Source organism: Sinocyclocheilus anshuiensis, unplaced genomic scaffold, assembly GCF_001515605.1.
Source record: "Sinocyclocheilus anshuiensis isolate Anshui unplaced genomic scaffold, SAMN03320099.WGS_v1.1 scaffold437, whole genome shotgun sequence".
Taxonomy (NCBI): domain Eukaryota; kingdom Metazoa; phylum Chordata; class Actinopteri; order Cypriniformes; family Cyprinidae; genus Sinocyclocheilus; species Sinocyclocheilus anshuiensis.
In genome coordinates this window covers 1643366-1651768 of record NW_015539902.1, presented here as the reverse complement: position 1 = coordinate 1651768, position 8403 = coordinate 1643366, and the positions used below count along the sequence as shown (strand labels likewise).

General features: G+C 38.5%; 1 pseudogene; it reads right to left on the bottom strand.

Annotated features, from left to right (window-relative positions):
* Positions 1–7723, bottom strand: part of LOC107686189 (beta-1,3-glucosyltransferase-like) — a 42799-nt pseudogene extending 35076 nt beyond the window's left edge.
* Between the last annotated feature and the right edge of the window lie 680 nt (positions 7724–8403).

Sequence of the window (8403 nt, the reverse complement as noted above, 5' to 3'; positions counted from 1 at the left end):
GCGCGCACACACACACACACACACACACACACACACACACACACACACACACAGGTATTCCTATCATTATGGTGGCATTCCATAGGAGTAATGGGTTTTATACTGTACAAACTGTATCCCCCTACACTAACCCTACTCCTAAACCTACCCTTACAAATTTTTCTTTTCTCGTAGAAAAAAAGGATTTCAGATATTGCCATCCTTGTGGGGACATATTGCTCCCATAACATAGGGTTTACTTGAACCACACACACACATACAAAATAGTGGTTATCTTCTAAGATAAATCTCTTATAGTGCAAAAAATAATTAATTACATTTGGTTATCCCTAAATTGCAAACAAGTTCTTGAGAAACTATATCAATTGAATCTATATATATATATATATATATATAGATGCTCCAAATGATTCACTGATTAACAATTAAGATGAGTTAGATTAAATAATAGACAAATGTAATAAACTGAATGAGAAGACATGCAAATTAAAAGTTTGATAGTAAAAGCTTTATGAAAGGCAGTTACTGTGAATGAAACATTTATATAGATGAAACACTTATTTTGTGTAGTGAAAAAGATACTTTGTGATTGTGTCTATTGTACTAAAACCATTGAAAATAGGCCTGAAATGTTTGAAAAAAGTGCACTTTTGATGATCTGTTGTGAAATTAGTACTTATTCCAGTTTTGAAAATTTACCAGTTGCTTGTGAAAATTGTACCAAAGCGAATAAAAAAACTGTAGTGTTAGAGTGAGTGATATAGCATCGCCGAGGCAGCACCCATTCCATCAGCCCATGAAGTGGTGTGATTCTATATGGGCTTCAGACAAACGGCACACCCAAAGGGCATTCCCATTGTGTCATCTCGTTCCCTATTCAGAGAACATGGGTTACACAAGTAACCCGAAATATTTTTGTTTCATGCAGATGTGTATATAGCATAATTTCACAAAGCTGAAGTGAAACCATTCTGTTTTTGCTTCAGATTTTGAAATTACTTTCTTTTTTTTTAGAATGTAAATAATAAGGGTGCATTTTTTTCATGTCAAATTTGATGTCTCTAAAACCTTGCCAGGATTTTAAGTTTTGGCACACAAAAAAACATACATATGCACAATCTCTATCATGACAGACAAATGCGACATAAATCACACAAGAGACATGTTGTGTCTTCCCACCCATCTATTACAGTGACCACACTAGCACAAAAACTTGTCAACAAGCAAAAAAAATTAGCACCACACTGTTTAGTCATTGTGATAGACACACACAGAGACACTCTTTAGAAACCACAAAAATAACTGTTAATATTGAAGTACAACATTTCACTAAATCCCAATAAAAACTATCTGACTTTTCCTAAAACATCAGTGCCATCATGTGGCTAAAAGATCAAGAATCTGAAACATAAACCGTAAACATAAAGGTTTTAATTATATTGTACACTGCAAAGATGGCACTGAAGTGCTTATTAAGTGGCAAATACTACAAGTGTCTTTTCACAGACTGTTTACTGCTACTTAGAGGTGACATCAATTCTTTTCCACAACTATTTTTTGACACAAGCGACAGATGGATCTGAGCAGGCATAATTTAGTCTGACTTTTATGTGGCTAAAGACCAATACACTTTTTTGGTAAATCAAGGAATTGAAATTCAAGATTTTCATTTTGCAGTGTATACCTACCATCTTGTTAAAAACAAATAATAATAACATTACATTTACTGCAATATAAAATTATTATGAAGGAACATAAGCATATCTTTACCAAAGCATTTAAAACTGTCTAAGTATGCTAAATGAAACCAAAACGGCATTTTACAGACTTACTAGTACATACAATACAACGTAAAACTACCTGGTTTAAGGTTTGAGCCTGATGTAGAAGCTCTGTTCTTTTTTGTTCAGCCCTGTGGGTGTGATATGAGTTTTTCTGGCTCTGGATCACAAAAACCATATCCCGCACCTCTGCCAAAGAGGACGAGAACAGGGAGAAAAAAATTTACTTTATAGCACCTAGCAGAGTCAATACATTTTTCATATGCCTCAATTAGATCTCAAATAATCTCTTTGATATTACAGGATTTGTAACCTTTAAATGCATTTAAAAAAAAAAAACTTCAATCCGGAGATATTTGAATATATTCATGTGTAAATGCAGGTAATTACATCCTACTATAATTACATGTAATTCTGATGAATGATTATTGCAAAATGATCAGAAAGAAGCCACACTGTGCAACTCACCAGTAAATTGGTCAAACATTTGTGGATCACTTCTTCCTTGTTTCTGTGAGAGACAATATGAAGCATAAATGTTTTATTCAGTTTAACTCTAACAATGTACATGCATTCTGTACACAGCCATACAGACCTGTTGGTTTTATGTTTTATGGGAACTCTCCATAGGTGTAATGGTTTTTACACTGTACAAACTGTATATTCTATCCCCCTACAACAAGGACCCTTCAACTCGGCTGCTGGAGGGCCAGTGTCCTGCAGAGTTAGTTCAAACCCTAATCAAACACGCCTGATCAAGCTTATCAGAGAATTCTGGACTATTTACAAATGATGAACAGGTGTGTTGGATAAGGGTTGGAAGTAAACTATGCAGATCACTGGCCCTCCAGGACTGGAGTTGACTAGCCCTGCCCTACAATATCCCCCTACCCCTACCCCCAAACCTACCCCTCATAGAAAACTTTTTAAATTTTTTGCATTTTTACATTTTTAATAAAACATTATTTAGTATGGTCTTAACTATTTTAATTATTAAATCATTAATAATCATAAACCATGTTTTTGTTTTTATACCAGTGTTATGCCCATGTCATTACACAAGTTTGTGTCCTCATCAATTATATAAGCATGCAAACACACACACATATATAATACATAACTGCTTAAATTAAGAAAAAAATGGCCAAAGTGCAAATGCCCTTATTTATCAAAAAGAACAGTTAATGTGAAAATGCTTTCAACGTGTTCAACGTGAATTATTGTCAGCTTTTTATTGAAATGACTTAAGTGCATTAAATCGTTTTTTTTTTTTAATGGGCTGTAAATCAGGTGTCTGTCAGGGCTCTGCTCTGCTGGACACGGCGCAGTGTTGCCAGACGTACGATAATTATCGTATTATTTGTACGATAATTTTGACCTCTGTGGCTCAGATGTGGAGTTAGCGCCGCAACAGCTATATGGAAGGCCGTTACAGCCAAAACGTGTGGTACTAACGCGTTAACACGCGATTGCACGTTAACGGGTAATAGGGTATATGTCGAACATCACCTGACCAAACCCGGAAAACAGGTCTCATTGCTTCCGCTTGTCGGAGAACGTGTTAACAGCCGTATTAAATAATAGCGATATCTATGGACTTTTAAGATAATCAGTTAAACTAGCTAGCTGTTTTTATTGTTGACGTTTTATTCAATTTTTATATCTAAATGTGAAAAGAACAAAAATAAAAACAACTTTTAGATATCAGTCTGCATATGTGATGGACATTGGTTATGATCATCATTGGTATCTACTTTGAAGGCATCTTGAGTAAAACTGCTTCATATTTAACTAAGCATATGCAAAACGCTTGAACCGGAAGCGACGAGACCTGGTTAACAGAATACGGAAGTCTGTTGCGCATAACCCCTATTACGTGTTAATGCGCAATCGCGATTTAACGCGTTAGTACCACACGTTTTGGCTCTCACGGCCTTCCATAGAGCTAAAGTCTGTCTACACTGGATGCGACAAAGCGAGTGTTAAAATCGTTTTAATACGTCATAAATAAAACGAGGCATCAGTTTACTGTCGGGGATGTGTAGTGTCGTGTCGCACGCGCCGCGACGCATCCAGTGCACAGTCACTGATATAATGGGTTCTATAGTACTTTGTTGCACTGCTCGCGTCCAATGTAGACAGACACGGTATGCCTAGTTATCTATTGGGGTAATTAGCAGGTCGTGTTAAAAAGTTGTTGATTTAGATAAATAGCTCTGTACATTTGACTCGTGTTGTACGATAATTTTCTTCCAAATACGATCATTTTGAGCTTGTGGTACGGTACTTTTGTCCAATCTGGCAACACTGACACGGCAGCCTTGAGATTGAGCCTAGAAGTGAATCTCAGGAGACCCCATACTGATAATTATTTGGAACGCAAAGAGCTTTATTTAGATTAATATATTATATGCATAGTATGGACAGATACGATGTTTATTCTTACTTGTGAGATTCCGTCAAAAGCATTGCAAGAAGGCACTAAGAGAGAGAGAAAATAAAGTTTAGTTGTAAGCATCTACAAAATAACATTTCTAAAAAACAAAAACACACACAAACACAGGCTACACTTTTTTTTTTAACACGTTTTTTTTTATTAGGTCCATGGAAATTTTCATTATTTGTAACAATATAACAGGTATGTTTTTACAGTTTTGACAGAAACTATCTCATTTGGCTAAAAGTGGCAAGCGATGATTATTATGCTGAGAATGTGTACGTCACCAACTCACCAAAGGAGAGCAGAATATATGAATAGAAATATATGAAACCGTGTCCAGCAGTATGTCCAGACATAGCTTTTGGGAGCTTTAGCGTGCTAAGAAGCTCGTGTGTATCACGCCAGCTGCAGAAACATGGAAATCGAACAGGCCAGAATCAAGCCGCGAAGCTAATAATGTGCGCCCTCTACTGGTCAGCGGGGGCATGTAATAATGATCCCCTGCTACTGGTAAATATGTATTTAAATAAAGCCGGGCTCACACTGTGCGATTTTAAAAGTCCTTTAGGATTGTACTTGTCAGACTGTATGAACATGATGATCATGCCACACTGTGGGATCTCAGTTGTCATTAATAGATAGATAGATAGATAGATAGATAAGATAGATAGATAGATAGATAGATAGATAGCTAGATAGATAGATAGATAGATGCATTTGCCCTACTTGTCTTACATCATATTGCCGATAGAGGGCGCAATATACCTACTTACCTTCATACATCGCTCGTCTCATGACCGCATGGTAATGTAAACAAACTGCCGGCTAGCCGGGGTGTGGTGACGCAATAGTGTGTCTTATTAAAAAAATCTTCCATTGTTGTGGAGCTCTATTAATCATGTCAGGACTGTCGTCGCTGTGAGACTACGAATGATGAACGAATAAAAACCAAGGCACTAATTTACAAAACACGTGTGTAAGATACAGTATGATTAATGCAATTTAAGGAATTGATTTGAAATAATTAAAATGACATTGATGGTCTTTCGATCATTATTTTATAGGATACTGTGTTTTGTTTCATGGATAATATTTAAGTGGCAACACACTTGGGTTATTTTATATTATTTGGCATATTTGTTATATTATTGCCAAGAATATAAAGTGCTTAACGTATTGAAATAGACAACGAGGAATACAAACAGGGTGAGGTAATAAAAAATAAGGGGATAATAAAAGATAAAAGGATGAGGATGAATTTATGTATAATGTACAAAATAATGTTTAGATTTTAAAAAATGTAATTCTATCTAATGCGGTGAATGTCATTAGCAAATTACTTAAAGAAAATTAAATAAACGCTCTACTACAACATATGCATGACATCACTGCATAAAACGTGTTTGTGTGCATTAGCAGCTCTGTGTGAATGAATAATCAATAGATAATTTAGTCGCGACCAATAGGTCAGCCAAAAGCGGTCTACGTAAAACATCACCGGGGAAAGCTGATAGAAATCAAGTATCACGGCAAATCTCACCTCAGCAACATGCTCTTTGTTGTCTAGGTAAGCATGGGAGAGGGGGCGGGGTTAATTTTACAACACCGGGGAGGGCGGAGCCTCTGGTCCCGGTGCGACCACTGATTGGATCAGATTTCAGCCCGGCGACTGAGGGGATTTTCTAGCAAATAAGAAACGCCCCCACCTCGTGCCGCGAAACTAACTTCAATCAACAAATGTGAGAGAGTCGGCACTCGGCCGTCAGACACTCACTTACTTCTCACTCAGATACAGAGAGGTGCTGGGAAATTAGCTTAATCATACGGAGACGTCCGCATGTTATTACGACGTTTTGGTCATTTGATTTAGATTAGGACCGAGTGGCTTTATTCATAATCCCATGACGAATGCAATACTTACGTAAAACTATTACAATCTTAAAGTTTGCGTATTGACAGCCAGCTGAGCCTAACAGGTGGTGCGTGTGTCAGGGTTTAGTATTAGAGACAGGGATTCAGATGTCCCATTCTCACAGAGGTCTTCTTAGCAAGCAGTAACAGTAGATTCAGAGGACAACAGGTTTTGTTCAACAGGCGCAGGGATGTCCGATGCAGGAACAGACATGCGGACGGACAGCGGGAGGATGTTGGGGGTGAAAGCTCCTCTGGCTCCCGCAGGAACAGAAGACACCCCTCCTTCGTCTCTGAGCAGCGGTCTGAGCAGAGGTCAAGCTGACATCCTCCGAAACTTTTACCCCACGAAAAGAGTTGGGAATTATCTGTTCGGCAGGAAGCTGGGAGAGGGCTCATTCGCCAAAGTGCGAGAGGGGCTTCACGCGATCACCGGCGAGAAGGTGAGAAGATCCAGTGTGCCTCGCTTTGACGCGTGTTAGCTTACTTCTATCTAAATGACACTGTAAAATCGCATATTGATAGTGTTTTCAATATACAGGTATACAATTTGTTTACAACATTCTATAAGCAAACGAAGAAGAACGCATAAAACATCCAGTCAATATACATTAGTCTGAATCCATCCAAGACCATGACTTTTGCATTTGTTATTTGCTGCATTTAGTTTGTCTATTTATTCATATCATTGTCTGAATAAGAAATTGTTAGCTGAAAAAATAAGTCCAAACTGTTTAAAATCCAGCCTATACATCAATGCTGTTGCATTTGTTATTTATACTACAGCTAGTTCATCTATTTGTTCATATTGTATGAATATGAAAACTGCAAGTTAAAGAGAAATAACATCCGTCTAAATTGTTTTGGTCAACTGACTTCCCCTCTCCGCTCAGTGTCTATGGCAGGCAAAGGACCATGCCTTGAATGCACTGTAATATGTTATTTAGTGATTCATTCTAAAACAAATGTTTACTGTCAATGTTAAGTTAAAAGCTGTCAGTTTATGTTGTCTTTGGGTGGCGAAGAATGTCAGAAACACCATCCCCTGATCATCAGGTTGAGTCGAGTTGTTTCTCACTGGTCTCATGTTCATCATCACGAAAATGGTAACAGAGACAATCCTTGAGCCTGTTTGCATTCAGGTGTCTGTATTAATCTCAGATTACCCCAAAGAAAGTCTGCAGCCATTCAGAATGAATGGAGAAATATTTATAATCTATAATATTTTTTCACTTCTACATATCAGCAAAAGGTATGCTCAGTATGTGAAATCTAGTTACTAGGGTGTGTTTGTTTATTAACATTTGTTTGCTGACTCTGCATGGCACTTTCTCTTTGAGTGGGGCATGATTTTCTTTATAACGGGCTGCTGTCTTCCTTGGAATGACATGCTATGGGGTGTAGCTGGTATTCGCATGTAGAAAAAAAAAGTTGATTGCACTTCCAGTGAATGACCTGAAATACCTTCTTAGCATATTAGGGATTTGTTCAGCCTTCTTGCCTCCTTTCACTGTTGCTGTGGGAAGGAGAAGAGGTCTGTCCCGGGCGATGATGCAAACGCTAGCAATCACAAAGAGAAGCAAGGCTGCCTCGTGCTTCTCGTCTCCTGCCTTGCTCTCGTTCTCTGACATCACCTAGAAAAACAGACAGGGAGAGGCGGGGCTCGTGATCAGTGGACAATAGCACATGCTTCCCCCATGTATGTTGTGAGCATATCTAACCCACTTTCACCCTCGCCGCCTTTGTCTGCCGGAGAGAAAAACAACACGTTAGTCTGAGGCTCTGGAGGTCCCGCCCACCACCCCCTTTTAACCGTCGACCACCAATGGCCCCCATCAACAATGCTGGCAAAACAGGGTGGTTAAGATCCAGTAATGTCGGATTAGTATTTTAGGGGATTGTTTAGGGAGGGGATTCTGCCCTTTTTTCTCGGTACGTCTTTTAATATGCAAGTAATTGATCCAATTATCTTCTCAATTGGCCATGTATGACCGGTTTGCGCAACAGTTTCTTTTTGTACCTAATGATTTGTGGTTGCACGGCAGGTCACCTCTTGAACCCTCCTCGGGTCACACTCGGGGGGCTCTTTTATCAAGGCTATTGTAACAGCATACAGAGGGACTTTCAACCCAGGACAAAGAAATCCTGTTTGATAAAGAACAAAGACCCTCCCCTTCCACCTTAATAAAAAATAACACCGCAAAATGATGCTAACTCTATTATATATATTGTATATTACCGTAACGGGTTTTTTGGGGGGGGGGGGGGGGG